The 22,640-nt window shown below is 46.8% G+C and overlaps 1 protein-coding gene across 5 annotated transcripts in view; it reads left to right on the top strand.

Moving 5' to 3' along the window:
- The first annotated feature begins 18,789 nt into the window (after positions 1-18,789).
- The window catches only part of STON1 (stonin 1), a 66,116-nt gene continuing 62,265 nt past the window's right edge, over positions 18,790-22,640 (top strand). For 3 of the 5 annotated variants that reach the window (XM_045009445.1, XM_045009442.1, XM_045009444.1), the window contains exon 1: positions 18,790-18,860. The gene's annotated coding sequence lies outside the window, so the exon portion shown is untranslated. The remainder of the gene's footprint in view (positions 18,861-22,640) is intronic. The other 2 variants (XM_045009446.1, XM_045009443.1) reach the window with 2 other exon arrangements.

Below are 22,640 nucleotides of genomic sequence, written 5' to 3'. Positions count from 1 at the left end.
GCATGTGACCAGCCCACATGAGTCTGGACTCCATTTTGGGGGCCTGTATTTTTCCATAAACTGGGATGGGAACTGTTTTTGAAACAAAGGGTTTCTGCCCTATGCTAAAGCTATATAAGGCAAGGAGTGACATCTGTTCTTTACTCCCCCACATCTCAACACCTTAGAGGAGTTCTGAAATAAAAGGACTGGGAACAGGGGTGGGGATCACAAGCTTCAAAGTAAATGCAGCTTGTGCCTTGAGAAATTACAAGCCTGCTTGCATCATCAGGGTAAGAAAATGCTAATTAAGATTTAATCTTTCTGTATTTTAGGCTTCGTTTGCAGTTTTGTTTATTTGCTAGGTAATCTGCTTTGATCTGTTTGCTATTACTTATAATCACTTAAAATCTCTTGGAGTTAATAAACTTGTTTTATATTTTAACCTAAACTGCTGTGCCTGTAAGTGAAATGTCTGGGGGAAAATCTGTTTGGTTACCACAAGTGTACATATTCCTCTCCCCATTAAGGGAGGAGTGGACATATTAATGAGCTTACACTGTACAGATCCCTGTGCAGTATCAGATGATATAATTTTGGGTTTATACTCCAGATGGGGGTTTGTGCCTGGGGAGCTGCTGTTTACAGTCAAGTAGCCCAGTGTGAGTGTGTGGTGCCACCTGCTGTCATGTTGGGTGAAAACAGGGCCTGGGTGAGGCTGGCTGGGTCCCAACCCTAGTATGTGTCTTAGAGATGCACAGTGGTTCCTACAGCTCCCAGACTGTACCCAGGTGACAACCCATCACAAGAGCAAACACCGTAGTTAAGTAGTTCTGAGCCCTTAAGCCAGGCCAGGGCAAACCCAGGAGCCAAGTAGTTCTGAGCCCTTAATCAGGGGCAGAGCAGGCACAGTAGTTGGATGTCCTAAGTTCGGCAGACAGTTGACAAATGCAGGCTTTTTGACCTGGAGAGGGGAAGCTGCCACCTGACCCCTGGGGTGGCAGGGAGGGCACTGAACTAGGACCTTAACAGTGGGGGAGTATCCAGACACAACACACCGACTGTCCTTCTGGCAGTGCTACAGCCAGACTAAAGTTTGCTGTCCCTGGGCCACTTCCTCTCCTTCCCTTGGGGTGTATCTGGACTAAGGCATCCTCTGTCTCTGGGCAATACTGATAGTTCCATGGCAGACACAGGTTCCCTGGTGAGCAGGGCATTGCTATGCTTGTCAGCAGCCTGGAGTGAGTGAGATACATCTACCTCCCTTGGTGTCTCAACTCCAACTGAGCTGGAGGCTCTGTCCTTTATACTTCCTGTTCCATTTACCCACTTCTGGTGGGAGGGGCGAGGTAGGTCTGGCTCTGCGCATTTGGGCACAGAGGGTGGTCCCTCCTCTGGGTTGGCAGGAGGCCACACTGCCTCACTACAGTCACCTTGAGAACTCAACCAAAATTTGTACCTAAAATATCCTCTTCCTTCCAGATAAACCAGCCGATCCATCTTTCTGCATTCTTTCCAAAACCTCATGGGAGCGCATAAGATACTATATTACATATACTGGACATTAGATGCACAATAGCATTCTACCTCATCAGAACCAAGTTCTTCAAGATGTCTCTGAAGCTTATTCTTTCCAGCACCGAGTGTTCCAAAGGCTCCACTATCTCCAAGCAGTGATTATCAAAATGGATCTCAGGGTGCATACACCTCTGTTACCAACAAAAGAACGTGCAATCCCCATTGAGGATCAGAACTCATTCTACCAGATCAATAGCATCATCAGTAGCCTTTCTGAACAATGGCCCACTCATAGACCTATGTAGAGCTGCCACCTGGGCCTCTGAACATATGTTCACAAAATATTATGCAATTGTCCACAGCTTGGGATAAGATGCATCACTGGGTCTCGCAATGTTTTCTTCAATCACTCAAACAAATCCAAAGCTCCTTCCATCCTCAGGAGGGCACTGCTCTACAATCACCTGAAGTGGAGCACTCCCAGGACATCACTCGAAGAAGAAAAGGTTACTCACCCTGTGCAGTAACTGAGGTTCTTTGAGATGTGTGTTCCTGTGGGTGCTCCACTTCCCACCCTCTTTCTCTCTATTTTAGAGTTCAATTTATGGACTCTACAGAACAGAAGGAACTGGGGGCAGCCGTGTGTCAGGTCTTGTGCCCTGGATGAGGTACCAAAGGTGCTGCGAAACTAGGGACAACACATGCATGACCCAGATGGCTACTGCTGCTGAAATTCTCCGATCAAGGGTGCAGGGACACACCAACACATGAGGTAGAGCACCCATAGGGGGACACATCTCCAAGACTCTGTTACTGCACAGGGTGAGTAACTTTCTCTTTTGCAATTCCTTGTGTTTAGAACTCTGATCTTAATGTCACTTAAAGTTAAGATTTAATATTTTATTTCCCAGATTGTTAAGAAGTCTACTATTTTCTCTCTCTACTGCTTTCCCTCTAATTCACAATTGTAGGGCCAAAAGCTTGCCAAATGAAGGAGCTCTACAGTGAAACAGCAATGCAAAACCAGATCTTATATCAATGCTATGTGTATATGTTATTCCATAGCCCCAGAATTAGTATAAATTACTTCACAGCACTGTGGAATTTCTTTTACAAATTGATTTGGAAACCACAATAACCAGCCACATGTAAAGTTTTCCTTGTAAAGTTCATCTGCTACAGAAATGTGTACATAAAAAAAAAAAAAAAAAAGAGACATGTACTCCTGCTGTACAAAGACATCCTTCCCCAATTCCCCCCACAAAAGTAAAGAAATGCACTGGAATTTGCCTAAGCTCCCCTCTCCCCAAAAGGTCTCCATCTTCGTTTGGAGAGCAGGGACAGAAGATTTCAGCCAGAAAAGAACTTTTGGAAAAGTTATAAGCATGTGATAAATGTAGACGAGAAATGGGAACTTCAATGTAACTTTAACTGCAGCTTTCTCTACAACCAATAGCTACAATTTTGAAGTATTTGCTGAACCTAAAACCCATCCTTCTCTTTTGTTCAGAAACTCTCACATTGTATACTGTATGTGTAGTACCCTATATTAGATTTGATATCTGTAATTTAACAAGTATTCAACCATAAAAATACAGTAATTTCACCAAAATAGGTTGTTGGGTTTTTTCAGCTTGAGAAGTCCGAATTTTTTTTCAGTGCAAGTAAATGCAAAAAGAACAAATTCCCTTTTTATTACAGCCCAAGCTATGAAGATCAACATTCAGCTGTATCAACAACTCTGAATCTCTAACAAGGGGAGCACAATGAATGCATTTCTCTCCTATCATGCTTGCTTTCTGTATGCAGTTTATACTGTCTGACTCTCAGATGTACACTGAATACAATTAAAATCCCAAGTTTAGTGTAATATCTATAAATGAAAACCGAGTTCATTAGATCTTGGGATGAGAGAGAAGTGTTGAACCTGTTTGTTTTGTTTCGTTTCTTATCTTTACTTTGATCTGAGTTCACAGTTAAGACAGATGTTCTCTCTCTCTTTGGAAATTTGCCCCAATTAGAGTATTTGAGAACATTAAAATAAAAGGGAAAAGAAGCGGGGAAACAGTTAAATGTATACCGAGGAATCAGTGTTTGCTCTCAGTTGAGGAAATTATGTGCAAAACAGTTGTGTTTTAAACTCTTCATAGTTCTAACTGTATGCTAAGTGATGAGCTTTGCTATTTTTTTTGTTTGCCATTTTATGAAAATGGTGCTTAATACACTGCAAAACATTTTAAGATTAATGAGTGAAAGTGGCAATATAAATTGATGTAATTTTAACATAGCTAAATCTTTAGAGAACAATTTTAACTGCCTATAATATAATTATGCGCTATAGATCCCCAAGTATCATTCAGTGCATTTAGTTAAATGGTGCTCAAAATCTATTATAGAGATAAACTTATTTTATTTGATCTTTAACTGTTCTGCGTACACTGTTCATTAAAATAAATTGAGATTTTCTTTTGAAGAACTCTAAATAATTTTTGGGTTTTTTCTGTTTGGGTCTCTAGTTGTTAAACAGCATGCTGTAACTATGCAGAAATATTTGGGGGAGTGGTAAGGAATAACAGAATCTTATTGGGTCAGAGGAGGCAAGGACAGTATGCAGTTTCACTGGAGTTCCTGCATTCTGCTTGCAATATTACTGTTTTGGAGAAATCTGCTTACTTTTCACCGCTTATTTGATAATCATACTCTCTATTACTGATGCATCAAATGGAAACCAAAGAACTTAGTAGCAGCTTACCCACAACGAGTGGTTTGCAACACCATTAGTTTGTCCCTGTTCTCATCTCCTTCCTTTCTGATGTTTGTCACCATGAATCAGCATTCAGAGCCCCTTCCACATGCAGTCCCGCCCCTTCCGCCTGTGTTCCCACTCCCATTCTGCCCCTTCCGCCCATGGCCCCACCCCTTTCTGCCACTTCTCCAGGCCCATCTCTGTTCCACCCAGAGTCCCCCCTTTCCATGGCCCCACGGCAGCCCCAAGATCAGAGAAGCTCTGTTCTCGCTGCATGGGCCTGGGGCCACAGCGGGGAGTGAGAGCTCCTCCAGTCCCAGGGATCTGGGTGCTGGGGCTTCCCCCCACCCCACACTTGTGGGGGACCAGGGTTGGGGCACCAGGGCTTCTCCTGCCGTGCCCACCCAGCCCTTCTGCTGGAGAGCAGGGCCGGGTGCGGAGGCTTTTCCTGCCACCCAACAGCTTCTGCCAGGAATGGGGTTGGGGGCCCTGGGGCTTCCCCCATCCCATAGCTTCTGCTGGGGAGCGGGGTTGGGGCACAGGGGCTTCTTCTAACTGCCACTGCAGTTAGGGACAAATGCTGGCACCTTCACTATTATGTGATTTGAGTGGATGGCACAATAAGGATGTTCTCTTACCAATTTTGCTGTTTCATGGCCTGAGTCTGGAGCCCTAGGATTGGCAGCAGGTACATTTTCTACAGACAAAATAATTTGAAATGGGAAACAATCAAAAGCATTTTCTACTTTGCAAAATTAGAAGTCAGATTTTGAGGAAAAACTTCTAGCCTTTTCAGGAAAAAATGAAAGTTGAAGTATGTGCATGATTGTAAACTTTTTTCTTCTCATTATCTTTTGCAGTTATGCCCAAGCCTGTATACTAATGTCTATATTGAAATTTAATTCCTAGGGAAAAAAAGCATAATCTTAAAAGTATGCCTTTAGAAACATTGCAAATTCAGTTAATTATATCATGCATTATCCTTGCCACTGAAATTAATCTAGATACAGTGAGCTTTAAGAGATCTGGCACAGGGTGGGAAAAATTGTCCTTTTTCATTGGAAATGTTCACTTTACATTTGTGGAACAGGATGTTGTCAGTATCATTTAGAATTCGTTTGTAGCAAGGCTATGACTGACACAAAACCCAGTGCTCTTAAATAAAATCAAGGCTTAGGAGTAGTGAACATGAGAGCTGAGCAGAAATCTGTCAATTAAAGCCAAAGCCTTAGCTCTTTGAAACAATGTCTTTGTTATACATTAAAACAACAAGGAGTCTGGTGGCACCTTTAAAGACTAACAGATTTATTTGGGCTTTCGTGGGTAAAACCCATTTCTTCAGATGATTGTTATACATTAACGATATGGAAAAAGGGTGAGCAGTAAGGTAGCAAAAGTTGCAGGCACAGTTATTAAGATGAGTTAAGACAGACATTTGTAAGGAATGTGAGAAGCCTATTGGAGCTATGTAAATGGGCAACAGACTAGCAGGTGTAATTCAGTGCTTGAAAAATAAAGTATTGCAAAGCAAGAGAAATAATTTGAACTAATATATCTTACTGTGGCAAATTGCCAGCACTGTTATGATGGGTCTCGCGCTCTCTCTTCTTTGGGGGGGGGGGAGGGGTGTCAGGGCACCATTTCTTGCCCCTAAATTGGAATATTAATTGCCCCACTAGTGTCCTAGAGGAAGGGAGTGGAGAGGAAGGGACCTGGGCCCGCCCTCTACTCCAGGTCCCAGACCAGGGGCCCTGAGGATAGTGGTGAACCACTTGAACTGACGGTTCCTTCCCCTGAGCTACTTCCCTCTCCTGTGCTTCAGCTTGTGGGGGGCTTCCTGCCTTCCCTTTGCACAAGCCAGGTGCCCCTTACCTAGGGTCTAGGACTTCTTAGCCCACCGCAGCACTTCTCCAAACTGTTCTCTGCTCCAACACCAATTCTTTCTGCTCCAACTCCTCCAAACTGTTCTCTGCTCCAGCACCAATCCTTTCTGCTCCTACTCCCACACTGTCTGATTGAAGCATGGGTTTTTATCATGTGACTGACTGCAGTTGCTCTAATTGGCTTCAGGTGCTCTAATTGGTGTCAGGTGCTCTAGTTAATCTATAGCAAACTTTCTTCCCCTTACAGGGAATAAGGGTCCCTTCTAACCCTCTCCTGCTGCCCTCTGGCCATACTGTATCACATATCCCTCCCCCTACCCCCCCGCTCAACACCATGGGGTTGGGCTACTTGGGACGAGAGGCAGTGTTGTCGTGATAGGCCATCAGCATTGCCATGTTGGCTTCCAGCCCTATGCTGTACCCGGAAATGGAAGGGCTGCAGGGATAGGAACCACCTAGTCACTCTTGCGTTCTTCTCCTTGTTTCTGTGCATCCACTGGAGCGGGGCGTGGTCTGTCACGAGGGTAAACCGCCGCCCCAGCAGATAGTAGCGGAGAGTCTCCATAGCCCATTTTACCGCTAGACATTCCTTTTCAACGACAGCATACTTTTGTTCCCTGGGGAGGAGTTTCCGGCTGAGGTACAAGATTGGGTGTTCCTCCTCCCCGACCATCTGTGAAAGGATGGCTCCTAGCCCTACCTCCGAGGCGTCTGTTTGTAGGATGAATTCCTTCTCGAAGTCTGGGGCTATAAGTACTGGATGGTAGCATAGGGCTGTCCTTAAATCTGCAAATGCTTCTTCTGTCTTATCAGTCCACTTTATTATCTCGGGGCCCCGAGCTTTTATCAGATCCGTCAATGGCCCTGCTCTTGTAGCGAAATGAGGGATGAATCTCTGATAGTATCCTACTATCCCTAGAAATGCTCTGACTTGCTTTTTGTGGACTGGTCGAGGCCAACATTGTATTGCCTCCACTTTGTTCCATTGGGGTTTCACCAAACCTCTCCCTACTACATACCCGAGGTACCTGGCCTCAGCTAGTCCTATCACGCACTTGAGAGGGTTTGCAGTGAGGCCGGCCTTCCGCAGGGCGTCTAGCACTGCTTCTACTTTTCCTAGGTGCGTTTCGCAGTCAGGGCTATGGGTGACTGTCGTCTAGATAGGCGGCGGCATACTTGGCATGGGGTCGCAGTAACTTATCCATAAGTCATTGGAATGTTGCAGGGGCCCCATGGAGTCCGAAAGGGAGGACAGTGTATTGAAACAGGCCATCGGGTGTAGAGAAAGCAGTCTTTTCCTTGGCATTCTTGGCCAGGGGAATTTGCCAATATCCTTTGGTCAGATCCAGAGTGGTTAGGTATCGGGCCTTGCCTAACTGATCAACTAGCTCGTCAATGCATGGTATTGGCTAGGCATCGAATTGGGATACTTCATTCAATTTCCGGAAGTCATTGCAAAACCTCCGGGTTCCATCAGGCTTGGGGACTAGGACGATAGGTCTGGACCACTGACTGTGGGATTCTTCAATAACCCCGAGTTCCAGCATCTTCTTCACTTCCATCCTAATTTCTTCCCTTTTAGCTTCCAGTATTCGGTACTGTCTTATCGTCACCCTTACTCCGGGGCTGGTGACAATATGATGTTGGACCAGTGTCGTACGGCCCGGTTGTGTACAGAACACGTCCTGGTTCCAGTGGATCATCTCAATGACCTCTGTTCGTTGTTCTGGGGTTAATTCAGGAGATATCTTTACCTGCCCCTGTGGGTCGTCTGTCTGGGGTGGAGCTTCTCGAATGACCAGACACGTCTCTCGGTCACGCCAGGGCTTCAGTAAGTTGACGTGGTAGATTTGCTCTGACTTTCGGCGGTCTGGTTGTCTGACCTTATAGTCCACCTCCCCAATGGCTTCCACTATCTCATATGGTCTATGCCAGCTGGCTAGCAGTTTGCTTTCTACTGTTGGCACTAGCACCATCACCCGTTCCCCCAGCTGAAATGTCCGTACTTTCACCTGACGGTTGTAATATGTCCGCTGGGCCTCTTGTGCCTTTTCCAAATGTTCTCGTACTATAGGGGTTACTCGAGTTATTCGCTCTCTCATCTGTGTCACGTGCTCAATGACATTCTTTCCTGAGTTGGCTTGTTCTTCCCAATCTTCCTTGGCAATATCTAATATCCTGCGTGGGTGGCGTCCGTATAGTAGTTCAAAGGGAGAGAAACCAGTGGACGCCTGGGGGAATTCCCGTATAGCAAACATTAGATACGGTAGAAGGGTATCCCAGTCTTTTCCATCCTGTGCCACCACCTTCTGGATCATACTTTTAAGGGTACAATTAAACCGCTCGACCAGTCCATCTGTTTGTGGATGGTAGACTGAGGTCCGTATGGCCTGGATGCGGAGTAGGGCACATAAGTCCTTCATTAATTTTGACATGAAAGGGGTTCCTTGGTCTGTCAGGATCTCCTTAGGGATGCCCACTCTGGCAAAAACCTGTAGTAGTTCTTTTGCTATTGCCTTGGATGTGGGGTTTCTTAAAGGAATGGCTTCTGGATATCGCGTGGCGTAGTCAAAGATGACTAGTACGTTTCGGTGGCCCCGTGCCGATCTTTCCAGTGGGCCCACTATGTCCATGGCTATCCTCTCAAAAGGTACTTCAATAATAGGCAAAGGTACTAATGGGGCCCGCAAGTAAGGTTGGGGGCTATGCAACTGGCATTCAGGGCAGGAGGCACAATAGCGCTGGACTTCTGCACGTATCCCTGGTCAATAAAACCTTCTTAGGACTCTATCCAGTGTCTTGTCTACTCCTAGATGTCCCCCAAATAGATGAGTTGTGAGCTAACTCTAATACTGCCCTTGTGTGTTTCCGTGGGACTAAGAGTTGCTCTACTTCTTCCCCTCGTATTTGCTCTATTCTGTACAAGAGATCGCGTTTGAGCACATAATATGGCCTTGGGCCTTTGATCTTTCCTTCCACAGGTACGCCATTTACTTCCACTACCTCCTCCCTCACATTCGCATATAGCGGATCATTGGCCTGGTCCTGCCCGAAATTCTCACGTGCGGTACTGATCTGACCTAATTCTAGGGGGCCTATTTCTACTCTTCCCCCTGGATTGCTCCTACTTGGGCTAGGAACCGCCTCCGAGTCCTCCCTGGCCTGAATTATCTCCTGGCCTCCTGAACGGGTTCGCCTACCCACAAGGGAAGTTTTTTGATTCTCTGCTAGAATCCTGGTCCCTAATCTTTTATCTGCCCTCCTTTCCCGCCTAGACTTTCGGGGTTTCCCAGGGGATGAGAATAACTCTAGAGCAAATTCGGCAAACATTGGGGTGAGGCTATCTGTAGGTGCCGCCGTCTCAGCCTGGGGGTTGCTACCCTCCCCTGGCTCTATTGGGGTAAGTAAGCTCTCAAACCCAGGGAAGTCCCTACCGATTAAGACAGGTTAAGGGAGCTTGGGGACCACCCCTGCAGTCACCCTGGTAGTATTCCCCTGGATCTCAATCCGTACCGGGATTGTGGGGTAGAAATTCACGGTGCCATGAACGCACGTTACCCCTGTGTTTTTGGCCCGGGTTAATTGGTCTCACCCCACCAACTTCCCCGAGACCAGCGTGACAGCACTCCCAGAATCTATTAATGCTATGGTCTTAATAACATTCATTTGTACTGATCTTGTATACCCATGTGAGGTCATTTTGACCCCTACCAGGCCGATTAGGCCACATTGCTCCCCGTAATTCCCCAGATTACACTGCATAGGTTCTTCCCTATTGGGGCATTGGGCTGCTATATACCCCAATTCCCCACACTCATAACACCGCCCCCTTATTCCGGTTGTCACCCTCTACCTGGGGCTATTTGGCCGGCCCCCCACCTCTCTTCCCAAACCCCTAGGTCCCTTCTTGGCCTAGGGCCATTCCTCGGTGTCTTTCCTCCCTGTTACAGTTCTCCTGTAGTTCTCGACAGTCCGGGGCCTTGGGTTTGGGGTTGGCTTCCTGGATTGCCATGCTTCCTCGCCTGGGGTCTGGAACAGTTCATGGGCTGCTAGCTGTCTTTCCACGAGGGAGACCAACTCATCATAGGTGGAGGGGTCATTCTGGCCAACCCAAGGCCGGAGGCCTGGTGGTAGCCCCCTCATATACCGGTCCAGTACCAGGACCTCCATCATCTTCTCAGAGCTGAGGGCCTCAGGGCGCAGCCATTTCCGGGTCAGGTGGATCAGGTCAAACAATTGTGATCGGGGTATCTTGTTCTCTGTATACTGCCACTCATGGAACCTCTGGGCTCGCAATGCCATCGTTACTCCGGATCTGGCCAGGATCTCTGCCTTCAGCTGGGGGTAATCTGCTGCAGTCTCTGCGGCCATATCATAGTAGACCTTCTGGGCCTCCCCACACAGGAATGGGGCGAGGATACCAGACCACTGATCTCGGGGCCAGGCCTCCCGCAGGGCTGCTCTTTCAAAAGCCAGGAGGTATGCCTCCACATCATCCTCCCATGTCATTTTCTGTAGGCAATGGCTGGCCCGTATGGTCTGGGTCCCTTCACAGTTGCGGTTCAGTTCCATAAAGGCCTTCATCTGGTTCACCAGGTCTTTCAGCAGGGCCCGGTCCTGGGCAGCCTGACTCATCAACAGACGATTAGTCTCCTGCTGCATCCGAGTCGCCTCCTGTTGGGCGGTTGCTTGGACCCGGGTAGCCTCCTGCTGGGCCGCGGTGGCTTGTATTAGGGCCTTGACCACATCGTCCATCTTAAGGATGGGAGGGTTTTGGCTAACCCTGGTTTAACTCCCCAGCATGCAAATCCCACCCCTGACACCACATGTGGCAAATTGCCAGCACTATTATGATGGGTCTCGCACTTTCTCTTCTTTGGGGGAGGGGGGGGTTCAGGGTGCCATTTCTTGCCCCTAAATTGGAATATTAATTGTCCCACTAGTGTCCTAGAGGAGGGGAGTGGAGAGGAAGGGACCTGGGCCCGCCCTCTACTCCAGGTCCCAGACCAGGGGCCCTGAGGATAGTGGTGAACCACTTGAACTGACGGTTCCTTCCCCTGAGCTACTTCCCTCTCCTGCCCTTCAGCTTGTGGGGGGCTTCCTGCCCTCCCTCTGCACAAGCCAGGTGCTCCTTACCTAGGGTCTAGGACTTCTTAGCCCACCGCAGCACTTATCCAAACTGTTCTCTGCTCCAACACCAATCCTTTCTGCTCCTACTCCCACACTGTCTGATTGAAGCATGGGTTTTTATCATGTGACTGACTGCAGTTGCTCTAATTGGCTTCAGGTGCTCTAATTGGTGTCAGGTGCTCTAGTTAATCTATAGCAAACTTTCTTCCCCTTACAGGGAATAAGGGTCCCTTCTAACCCTCTCCTGCTGCCCTCTGGCCATGCTGTATCACACTTACTCAGTTCTAAATGAACTGTGACTACTCAAAAAAAAACCCAACAAAAAACAGACATCAATAATGAGAAAACCCCTGATTGTTGTTAAGTGAGATTTCATTCTATTATATCTATATACAAATGTTAGGATACATAATAGTAAACATAATGCCATTAGACAGATCACCTGGCATATTGGACTAAATTTGCTGCTAGTGCTCCTCCAGTGGCTACAATGGAATTATACCAGCAAAGAAGTTTGCCCTTTAGGGTAACCTGGACTGAACACCGTCTCATCACTATGGCAGAAGAAGAGGAGGTTCAGGACTGCTGAGAAAATTGATTAGAGGCCTGGAAAATCATCCAGATGAAGGGACATTGAAGACTGTGATTGTTTAGTTTACTGAGGAGATGAATAGGCAAGGACCTGTCGGAGCATCCAGTTTGTAAACCACTTTTTTACTTTTCTTAAAATACAAGGAGAAAGAGGCTGCTGAATGAAACTAAAGGTGGCAAATATAGACAATTTTTTTTTATTTTTTTACACTTTTCACAATCAACTATGGAACTCATTGCTATAAGATATTACTGAGACCAAGAGCTTAGCAGAATTCAAAAGAGGATTTGACATTTATATGAATAATAAAAAACATCCACACTTACATTAGGATTAAAAAACAATTTGTATGACTTATACACCTTCAAACTTCAGTGCATAAGGTAGTTCCTCACTAATGGGAGCGAGGAAGAAACTTCTCCTGTGGGCATGTTGACCATATTAGAATATCTTGTACGTTTCTCTGAAACATCTAATATTGGTCACTATTCAGCTGGTCACTGAACTAGATGGAGCTGTGATGGGTGTCACCTGGAAATGGAGTACCACTGAGCCACCCTGACCCAACCGCTAGGGTTCCCTCTCACACTGTGCTGCTGTGACAAGCTGCAAAGTCCTCCAACCTTGTACTTTCATCAGCATTCACACAGGTAGGGACACACCCAGCTGCAGTTAGATGCTCTCTAACCACGAGCCTCCCAGCCTAGGACCCAGAGCAGTACTGTCCTGCCCTGGTCAAATCTGGCCAATATATGGGTTTAACACCTGGTCCGCTTCTCCCTCAATGTGAAGAAAACCATGTATACGTGTGGTAACCAAGCTGAGATTTTCTCCTTAGTCAAACGCACACTGGTTTGGATTAAAACATAAAATAAGTGTATTAACTACAAAATGGTAGATTTTAAGTGATTATAAGTGATAGCAAACAGATCAAAGCATATTACCTAGTAAATAAGCAAACTGAGCTTAATATACTAGATAGGTAGGATATGAATTAGCAAATTCTCACCCTGAGTAATAAACAGGCTGGCAGATTCTTAAGTCACAAGCTGCCTTTGCTTTGCAGCTTGGGTTTCCCGGGTTTTCATACATAGGCTAGAAATCCCTGGAGCCTGGGACCATCACTTCCCCCAGTTCAGTCTTTGTTCCTCAGGTGTTTCCACGTGTGTTGTAGGGAGAGTGAGGTATCATGATGTCATTTCCCCCTTTTATATCTTCTTCTCACTTGCTGGAAAGCTCTTTCGCTGTGACTGGGTCAAACAGTTCCCATTGTGTAGATCTATCGCTGAGAGGTTTCTATTGTACACAGTTCCTGGGGTAGTCCTTGTGCTTGTGTGCATTTCCTCAATAAGCAATTAACATTGTTTGTCCTTTTTACGGTTGTACCTGAAAGGCTGCTTGTGGGTGTTTTCAACCTAGTTGGGTTTGGTCCTGCTTTGAGCAGGGGGTTGGACTAGATGACCTCCTGAGGTCCCTTCCAACCCTGAGATTCTATGAACCTCACAACATGTTTTAGTAACACATACATAGCCAAACTTCATAACTTCACATACAATGATAGCACATACAATCCAATGAGATATTAATGTCTAGCAGATCAAGATTTTTGGAATGATACCTCAGAAAGCATACTTTGTGCAAAACATATCCTAATTATATGACAGTGGTGAATAAGAGGGTGCCAGGGTGTCACAGAAGCACTTGTCTAATTCACTACAGTCATTCCTATTTTTCTATGTTCCTTTTTTCTGACCAACTTACCCAGTCCTTTCAGCATGCAAGAGGATATACTATTGCCACCATATCCACTTCCATTGAAATCATGTTCCTGTAATGTTCAACTTCTTTCTTCTTCAAGTGCTTGCTCATATCCATTCCAATGTAGATGGGCACACATTGCATGCACCATCACCAGAAGTTTTTTCGCTAGTGGTACCCATCGAATCGACTGTGGTGCCCCCTGGAATGGCGCCCTCATGGCATGATATATAGGCACCTGCCATGCCCTCACTTCCTTCTTTCCATTGTGACAAAGTTCCTCCTCTACCTTGGTGGGTCCTGCGCTTATTGGCAGATTTGCTCACCTCAGTGATCTTCCCCTCTAGTGGAACCCACAGTGTGGATCAACTCCTCCTGTGTCTGATCAGGAGTTGGGAGGTTTGGGGGGAACCTGGGCCCACTCTCTACTCTGGGTTCCAGCCCAGGGCCCTGTGGATTGCAGCTGTCTATAGTGCCTCCTGTAACAGCTGCACATAGGCGCCGACTTATATGGGGCTCTGGGGCTTTAGCCCCAGGAATAAATCCCAAGCAGGGGCTCTGCCCCACCAATGTTTTTTCTCCCCTGCTTGGAGCGCCCCCCCGCTGCCGCCGCCGCCGCCGCCGCCAGGGCTGGAGAGCTTCCCCCCTCCCCTCCCCGCCCCAGAGAGCTTAACTGCCTGAACGCAGGCAGCTGCGTCTGCGTGTCTTAGTCTCTTCCTTGCCGCTCAGCTGCCTAGCATAACAGCAACAGCAGTCAGCAGTGAGTGCAAGCTGCTGCTGACTATTGCTGACTGTACCATCTCCGAGTGGAGGGGGAGGGGGGCCCGCCGTGCTGGTGGCAGCCCTCTCCTCTGCCCCACCCCGGAGGCTGGAGGCTTAAACGCAGGCATGTCTCTCTCCCTTGCCTTGCCTGTTGCCTCTGCTGCTGCCGGCTGCTGTTGCTTGCTGGAGTACCAGCCGGGGGAGGGGAGGGGAGGGGGCTATGCCATGTTTGGCATCCCTCCCCTCCCCCTACCTGGAGGAGATGCAAAGGGCACTTCCGGCCAGGACTTGGAGACTGACCTCACCCACCTGAACAGGTCCTGGGCTTCCGTGAGTGTTTGACCCTATGATTCCCCCCTAGCCCCCACTCCTGCCCAACGCTGGGGAAGGGGCAGCCCCATGCCATCCCCTCCCACCGTCCCCCCCCCCCCACTGAAGCTACGGTGAGGGGCTGCAGGCTGCAGCAGGGGTCAGGGAGGCAGGAAGCCATATGTGAAGGCAGTGCCCCTCCCCTCCAGCATCCACCCACCACAGGGCAGATGGGGGAGGGGGATTCATAGACCTACCTGAGCAGCTGGGGCTTGGGTGAATTTTATGACACCCTGCTCCCCTGCCCCATAGCCATCACCATGCAGACCTCACTTCTGCCCCATGCTGGGCAAGGGGCAGCCCCATCCACAGTGAAGTTATGGTGAGGGGCAGCAACATGGAAGGCCACCTGTGATGGCAACCCCCACCCCCTAGTACCCATCACAGGGGAGGTGAGTGGGCTTTCTGGACCTGAGGGGCCCTAGGAAGGAACATATGCAGTGACTGTGGTGCAGAGTGAGTGTGCTGTGGGGGGCAGGGGGGAGAAGAGGGGTCTCTCCCCTGGAGCTTGCTTCTGCCAGTGGTGGTGATGGGGAGTCCTCTCTGGCCCTAGCCCTGGGGCAGCCTGTCTGCACCCCAAGTTCCTCATCCTCAGCCCTGCCTCACCCCAAAGCCTGCACCCCCAGCACCGAGCACGCTCCTGCACTGTGAACCCCTCATCCCCAGCCCCACCCCAGAACCCTCACCTGAGGGGAAAAACATGCAACTTAAATTTGGTGGTCAGTTTGGAGTATCATTGTATTTAGCACAATATTTGATTATTTTACACCCTTCAAAGTATGTAACTGGTCGTATGCAGGTGTTTTCTCTGAATACTGTCTGTGTGCCTCAGTTTCCCCAATGCATTTCTTAAGGCTCTAGATGGTGGGATAAGGGGGTGTGATTGTTGTAAAGCCCTAGAGGGCCAGTGTGATGCTGTCTGCACAGAGAATGGCTGACACCCTGTCTCCAGGCAACTGATGGCCTGGGCCACTCTCCTGCAAGGTGCCAGCTGAAGGTGTTGGAGAACAAGGAGATCAGGTGGCCTCCTAATGCTTGGAAAAGAGACAAAGGCCAGAGGAGGGAGTGTCAGTGCCTGTGCAGACTTCTGGGAAGCGCATGGTGTGGAAGGGGATGCTGGGATGCTTTGGAACAACTCCATACAAAGCCAGTCAGGACTCTGGGGGAGCCTCCTCTCTGAGCATACTGTCTCCAGGGCAAGAAGCTTACACCTTCCTGGGTCTGACCTCGGAGCATTCAGCATGCCCTTCCACACTGTGCACTTTCCGCAGCGAGTCTGCCCAGGCAGGTCCTGGGGCAACCAGAGGTCCCTGCACCCCAACTCCACAGTCAGATGTGACTCTCAGCCAGACAGTAAAACAGAAGGTTTATTAGATGACAGGGATACAGTCTAAAACAGAGCTTGTATGTACAGAAAACAGGACCCCTCAGTCAGGTCCATCTTGGGGGGTGGGGAGCCCAGACCCAAGTTCTGGGCCTCTCCCGATTTCCCCAGCCAGCTCCAAACTGACACTCCCTCATCTGGCCTTTGTGTCTCTTCCGGACAAGGAGGCCACCTGATCTCTTTGTCCCCAACACCGTCAGTTGGCACTTTGCAGGGGAAACTGAGGCACCCACACAGTATTCAGAGAAAACATTAAGAACATTCCCACTTTGTCACAACAGGTGCATCAAAATTTAATACCGTATATTAGGTATTAATAGACAAGTGCTGCTTCTGACTTTCCACTTTTAATTGACCCTTGTAATCTTGTGGTGCTGATGCATTGTAGCTTCATTTTATATCAGTTTACAGGGTGAGAGCGCGGGGGGGGGACCATTTTGGGCCCCACCAAAAATTATACGAACCTGCCGCCTATCCACAGTAAAGTCCATCAGGTGGGAATAAGCTTCTTCCATGACCCACTGTGTTTGTTGATGGGTCATCAACTTGAATTGTCGATTCACAACGTTCTGGCTAGACTGGATGTAAACTACCCTGCGGGTGTTACCCAGGAGCAAACACATTTGAAATATAGGTATACAGTCAATATTCATAACTTCTGATATGAAAATGATACATGCACACTAACAGATAATCATATTCAGCAAATCATAACTTTTCCATTGACACCTTACATGACATACCTTGCAACAATTTGTTGCAATTGTATAACAGTGGTAACAACAATGATATACATGGTCATATTTTAATCATATAATATCACAGCTGGGGATTAGGGAGTTTGGTACTTTCTTCACTAGATCCTTTCATGGACCAGGGAGCAATGGGAACTGGAGTGAAGGTGTGACACAACAGCCCATTTGTGGTTCCCTCTCTGTCAGCATATCTTATCAGGCCTGACATACTCACTACATCTCACACACAGGTGTCATAATATTTATTTAAAAGGTGACATGTACTATATTGTTTGAAATCTAATAATACACTGGTCAATAATGTCACTGTGAAAAGTGTGTAACAAGTTGCTAAGAGAAATTTTGGATGCTGTCTGATACTGTGACAAAAGTAACGAAACAGGTTGTTTCTTTTTAAGGGGGAAAGAAAATATGGTGGTAGATGCCTTGCTCAGGAAAGAGGGCTCTGATGTGCAGCCCCTGGGTCAGCCTGTGGTTAACCCTCTTGCAGCTGATATTCTATGATTCTATCCCAGAACAAAGAGTGAGAGTGATGTCATCGTGAAAGTGCAAATAATCAACAAACCAACAAAAGTGAATACACAAAGTGCTTTCAAAAAGAACAAAGTAAACTGAAAAAAGTCTTTTTTGGCTAACTTCTCTGTTATACCAATAATAGGTGTTACTTGGCATGGTATAATAAAAAATTGTCAGAAAGTATGATTTTCAAGTGGATGCTGTTTTGATCTATTTTATAGAGAGAGGATATTAATCATTACACCAATTTATTCTATGAAAACTGCCATAAGCTCTTTAACTTCCACCAGAACATTAGTCAGAGATGGGTTGAACAGACCTTGACATAGTGTCACCTGAACAGCATCACCTTCTCAGTACTATACTCATTGTCAGGCTCATCCTAATGCTTGGTTTGGGACTAAGGGTTTCCATTTGTCACTTTTCCCATTTTGATCTGGATGACTTAAAGTGATCTGAGGTATGTGGAATCTTTCACTTCCTCAAGATAAAAGGTGCAAAAAATTGCAAACTTAAGATAATGTATTATGGCTCATACACCATCCCTCATCTAATCTCCCAATGTTAGCTAAGGCTGATTCAGGAAGGTTCTTAAGCGTATGATTAACTTTAAAGATGTGACTAGTCTCGTTGACAGAAAGTTGGACACTTAAAATAACATTTTCGAGGGCACTTAAGTGTCTTGGGAGTGTCCCATCTTCAAAAGAGACAGAGCGTATGTCTACACCAGGTATGGCGCTGTAGCTGTGCTGCTCTAGCACCACAGTTATACTTCCTACATTGATGGAGGGATTTTTATCTCTCTGCGGTGGTACCTAGGATGATGGAGGAATTCTTCTGTCCAGGTTGCTATGTCTCCAGTAAGGGTTAGCTTGACCTAACTATGACACTCAGGGTGCAACATTTTTCACAGCCCTGAGCAACACAGCTAGGTTGATTTAATTTTTAAGTGTAGACCAGGCCTTAGGCCTCTAAGTCCGATTGACTTTCAATGAAATCTTGGCTCTTAAGTGACTAAATCACTTTTGAAAATCGGATTTAGGTTCTTAGGTTACCAAGAGGCTTTTGGCCTTTAGGATGCTTAAGTAAAAGTTTACCTTGTTTAAACAGGGTTCTAGACATAGTGCAAACCAAGAGATTAAAGACACTCAACTTTGCTTACAAGTAATTAAATGTGTAAAAACGCTGCGTGCCTACAACCACTGCTGCTTCCTCCCTAGGCTGGCTCCATCTTAGACTGGGGCACGCTCAGATTCCCCAGCTGCGAGCTTGTCCCATAGCCCAGCCTGTGGGGCTGCAGCCGCTAGGGCCCTCCCTGCAGCAGGGCTGTGAGCAGAGGCAGCTCCAGCCTCCTGCATTGTGCGCCGGCCCCGACTCCCTCCTCCCCCTCCGCCAGTGTAGAAGCCTGTCCTCCCGGGCGGCGGCCGGCGCCAAGGCTGCGATCCCGGGCGCCGTGCAGTGCACACGGGTAAGGGGGTCCTGGCGCAACAGGGGGCAGCAGGGGCAGCAACGCCCCGCCGGGCACGGGGCACCGCGGGCTGACTCCGACTTGAGGCAGGGAGCAGCTGCCTGGCACCGGGTCCGACTTCAGCCGGAGCGGGCAGGGGGAGGTGGGAGCCGTCAGTCCCCCGCCCCTTGCGAGGTCAGGCTGCTGCCTGAGGCGCTCTCTGCAGTGCTCGCCCCCTGGGGCACTCGGGAGACCTCCAGCGCGAGTTACTTTGTTTCGTGGCCAGCAGGGCCGGGGACAGACTGTGGGCAGGGCTGAGCTGGTGTGCGCGGCAGCTGAGCTCATCACTGCCTGGCCCAGGCCTGGGCCTCCCACTGGACCCACTCCCTTGCCAGGGTGGGAATGAGGCGGTGGGGTCGGGGGCGAAGCTCTAGGATCCTGCTAGTGGGAAGGGTCCCTTCCGCTGCTGGCTCGGACTCGTTGATTATGATTAGGCTTCTTGCGTTCGCTGAATATTTGCAGGCTAGTCAGGCAAGTCGTTTGTTTCTGTTCACAAGGTTGAAAATTGTAATTTGCAGCAAGTGCAAAGTGCATACTCTCCCAGTAGCTGTTGAGAAGTGTAGTGTAGCTTGTGTACTAACAGAAACCGCACTAACTACTACCCTCCTCCCTGGTTGTGTGGAAAATGCCAGGGAATTTCTTTCTAAGGGCTGCTGTTCCCAAAGTCAGAGCTCAGGGGCGCCATTTCAGATTGGGGGGGGGGGGAAGGGGGCAACTTTAATCCTGATTCTAGGGACTGCTTAGGGACCTGAAAGCTCTAGGTCCCTCCCCCCCCCATAATTTAGAAATTAGCTGATAGCACTGTATCTAATTCCTATATAAAAAAGAGGATTTAATGAATATTAGACCCACTCAGCTCTAATACTAACATGTTCTCACATCTTGTGTCAAGTCACTTAAGTTACATTAGTTAGGTTTAAAATTTTTATGTATATTCCTTGTTACTAACTCTCGAATACAACAATTGTAGAAAAATCTAGATTACTTTCTATCGCTTTTTTTGCAGTTCACCAAACTTGGAATAGATCATTTAACTTTGGAAAAATCTTTCTAAGGCAAGACCCCCCATGAGTTTATACTGCACCTGCCTGGGGCTCTAGAGGTGTCACCTCACTACAAATAATAGCCTAGAAACTAACCTTAAACAGGAGTGAAACTGACATTTTCAAGTCACTTTCACAGTACTGCCAATCCAAAATCATGAATCAGGCTCACCAAAAATCATGAGATTGGCTTTAAAATCATGAGATTATGTGAAAATAACAGATTTGGAGCTCTTTTTATTTGCTTTCTGCTTTTGAGCCTTTAGTGTGCACTGGGGACACATTTTGAAGCTTTCTCCACAGCCACGAGGACTAGAAACTTCATTTTTCTTTAAGAATGAAGGCTGAAATCATCACATATCCACTTGACTCCAGGAGCTGAGGCTTTAAGGAAAACAATTATCATGAAACTCATGACAAAATCATGAGAGTTGGCAACACTGCTTTTATTTCTGTTTAACGGCTAGTTACTTTCCAGAAGCCTCTTAAATATAACACTATAGTGATTGAGTTGCAGTTCTCACAGGAGAATATTTAAAACCAAACACCCAGAAAATTCTGTATTTTAAAGTTGAGAAAAAAACAGACTTCTGAGGTACATCAGAGCCACTGCAGGCGGGAAAGGAAAATAAACAGGCACCGGAGCTCTGGGCAGCTCTTCCTTTAGAAAGAAAGTTGGAGGGTCAAATTTTCTAGTCCTGAGTCAACTAAAACGTCTATTGCCATCAGAGCCTCCACTCAGGTGTAAACATCACAGTGAACATGTGATAACATGTGTGGTCAATAACTATACACGTCATACTTAAATATCTGAGCCTCTTTTACAGGCTAAACTTCCATATCCTTAATCACCAGCCCTTTCTTACTTTAATCACCCTGTCTCTGTTTTTAAACACAGTACTGACTCCCTGCCTCAGGGGCACCTCTCCTCTGCAGAACTTACATTTCACACTAAGGACTTGTATACGCTGGCAATTTACAGCACTGCAACTTCCTCGCTTGGGGGTGGAAAAACACCCCCCCTTAGCACAGCAAGTTTCAGCTCTGTAAAGCACCAGTGTAGATGTGCTCCCAGCGCTGGTAGCTACGCCCCTCGTGGAGGTGGGTTTTTTAGAGCGCTGGGAGTGCTTCCGCAACTACACAAGCCAACGTGACCAGTGTAGATTAGCCCTAATGCTGTGCTGTAGTTAAGAGCTCCACCTGGGAGCTTGCACACCTTCTTTATGAAACTCAAGGGGGGGCTTCTGCCCTCCCCTGGCCCTCCTAACTGGTGCCCTTAGCAGAACTTTCTGGCTATCTCATCTTTACACTTGCCAAAGGATGTCATTCTTAAATCTCTCCTATTTTAAATGATGATGAACTTTATTATGGTCCAAAGTTTAAAATATGTTAACCAGTTGCTTATCTGCCATATTGCCAACTCTGGCATAAATGTTTCCAAATTCTTTATTTTTGTGCTGTTTTATAAGAACTACACCAGCGTGCCAAACTTGTGGGGAACAAACAAATATTGCAGTTTATGTGAGGTCAGCTTCTGGACTTCAAATAAAAAATTCCAGGGCCAAATTTTCTGCTGAAATAACTCCACTGAAGTTAGTGGAGTTACACCAGCAGGGAATTTGCCTTCCACTGTTCAAGGAGCTGCTTCCTGGAGAATATTATGAAAGCAAAGTAATGCAGGAGCCTAGATTTCCCACTAACATACTTGGAGAATGATTGATCAAATTCCTTGGTTCCTTTCTTGTGTGTTCAGTATTCAGTAAAAGTTCAACTTTTTTCAGCTTGCTTTGAAAGAAACAAGGTTTAGCGCAGTAGTGTTTGTGCACTAGTAGTTAAAATTGTTAACATTTTCCATTATTTGCGAAATTTTCATGGTGGCTAAAATGTAGCCAGTAGTTCTGGCATGAGAGTTTATTTAGTATAGATTTAAAAATATAATTGTTAAGAGATTTTGTTCTACCACTTTTATTACAGAAAGGTAAAGAAAAAAGTCCTGATTACATTCAGTGCCAAGCATCTTCAACTCCTGTGGAAGTCAATGAGGGTTTGGGTGCTTAGCACCTTGCAGAATCAGGTCCAGAGGGTTAGTTTTACTGGTTTAAGGTGGAATACTCATTTTGCTTATGTATGTATGCTTAAGATGGGATATTCTTTTTGCTTATATAGTTTTCTGATATTTGTGGGAAATAAAAGACTTGTTTCCTAAACTTGTTGGGAAAAAATACTAGATACAATGTTTCAAATATGAATGCCTAAAATTAAGTTCCTAAGTCTATATTTGGACACCGAATAAGTGGTCTCATTGTCCATTTGTTGGAAAACTGATGGTGGCTTGCTCTTCCAACAAACAGGTGATAGTAAGACCCTGATGGTCAAAGGCTGCTGGAGACTTGTTTAATTGCTACAAACAGCAGCTCCTTTCACTTTTTCTTTTAGCCCTGTTAAGCCTGCTAGTATTGAACCTTGGAGCTCTGCTTAAGCCTTGTCTACACTGCTGCTTTACAGCGCTGAAACTTTCTTGCTCAGTGGTGTGAAACCTCTCCTCCCCCAAGCAATGCAAGTTTCAGTGCTATCAAGTGGCAGTGTAGACAGTGCACCAGCTTCTCCCATCATGGGGGTGTTTTTTTTATGGGTTTATTTAGCTTTTTTATGGGTTTATTTGTTTTTTATGGTTCCATGACTACACAGCCACGTTACA

This window comes from Mauremys mutica, chromosome 3 (assembly GCF_020497125.1).
Source record: "Mauremys mutica isolate MM-2020 ecotype Southern chromosome 3, ASM2049712v1, whole genome shotgun sequence".
NCBI classification, from domain to species: Eukaryota; Metazoa; Chordata; order Testudines; family Geoemydidae; genus Mauremys; species Mauremys mutica.
This window is presented reverse-complemented; position numbering and strand designations above follow the sequence as displayed.